A 551-nucleotide genomic window follows, 5' to 3' on the forward strand; every position below is an offset into this window, starting at 1 on the left:
AAACATTTTTCAAAAATAGTGTATAACAGGTTACTTCATTGAGTAACAGGTTACATGTGTGAGAAAAGAGTTATCCAACTGAAAAACTGGTTTTTGAAAGCTGAGTAACTCATTACTCAAAGTGAGTAACCGATTACTCAAAATAAATTTGAAGTATCTGTTGGACAGAGAGTTTGAGTAACCGATTACTCAAAGTGAGTAACCGATTACTCAATGTAAAATTCGAATTTCAAGTAGACAAAAAGTTTGAGTAACCCATTACTCAAATGAGTAACTCATTACTGAGAGCTGTTGGAAGTGTTTTTCAGATTTCAAAGTGAAAGGTGTTCACTCCAAACGAAATCTCTTCACTCCAAACAACTCATACACTTTCAGAAACCTTCAAAGAGTGTTTGTAAACTCTATATAAAGGCTCTAAACTCTCACACAAACAACACATATTATAGAAGAGATTAACACACAACTTTCATAAAATTTTCTCAAAAGCTCTCACTTTTTTAGAATTTATCTTTAAAATTTTTGCAACTTGTTCTTAAACTTTCAAGTTAAAT

Source organism: Lupinus angustifolius, chromosome LG17 (assembly GCF_001865875.1).
Source record: "Lupinus angustifolius cultivar Tanjil chromosome LG17, LupAngTanjil_v1.0, whole genome shotgun sequence".
Lineage (NCBI taxonomy): Eukaryota > Viridiplantae > Streptophyta > Magnoliopsida > Fabales > Fabaceae > Lupinus > Lupinus angustifolius.